Source organism: Palaemon carinicauda, chromosome 37 (assembly GCF_036898095.1).
Source record: "Palaemon carinicauda isolate YSFRI2023 chromosome 37, ASM3689809v2, whole genome shotgun sequence".
Taxonomy (NCBI): Eukaryota; Metazoa; Arthropoda; class Malacostraca; order Decapoda; family Palaemonidae; genus Palaemon; species Palaemon carinicauda.
Window position 1 is genome coordinate 8,763,310 of NC_090761.1, and position 898 is coordinate 8,764,207.

Below are 898 nucleotides of genomic sequence, written 5' to 3' on the forward strand. Positions count from 1 at the left end.
GAACAATGGTTTGATTTTGGAGTGTTAAATGGGGTTTTCCACAATTGAATACAGCAAGTTAAGGATTGGCGTTGGAATGCTTAATTTTACATTGTTTTCTTTTAGGTAACTATTCCCGATTTTTCTCACCCAAGACTTAATTATCTCCGGCTTCCAACGATGATCTAAGGAAATAACGTCAACATTCAGGCCCATATATGTTTTGCACTGGTTCAAGTCTCCATCCGATCTTAATAGCTATTGTGGTAACAGAAAGTAAGCGCAATTAATGATAGACTCTTTCACTACCCATCTTTTTCTCTGGTTTCACTCTTATTAGAATTATATTCCTACTTTTCTCTCTCTCTCCCCTTTCTTCTTCTTCTTCTTCTTCTTCTTCTTCTTCTTCTTCTTCTTCTTCTTCTTCTTCGTCTTATCATCACCATCAGGTGACTCACTGGATTGCGAGTCAACCCAATGAAAATATATTTTATTTGAACGAACTTCGTGGGACTAGCTTCTTATCTGTACTGCCTTTACCAAATTCACAAGCATGGAGGAGAAAAAAGTAAAATAATTCTTAAAGGAAAGAATAATATAGCCTTTAAGGAAAAGAAAAAATATGGCGGTAAGAAAAATTAGAATTTGGAAGCACACCAACTTCAGTAAAGCTATTTCCTTCCTAATACACCATGACAACGATTCTGAGGTGCACTTTTGTGACTGGAATTATTCTCCCGATACGAAAAAGACAAATATATGACTGGAGTAAAGTGTTTTTAAAGAAGCAAGTGTGTAGTTTAGTTGTATGGAGAGAGAGAGAGAGAGAGAGAGAGAGAGAGAGAGAGAGAGAGAGAGAGAGAGAGAGAGAGAGAGAGAGAGCCATAAGTAGGAAAAAATGGGATTTTTACGTTTTACT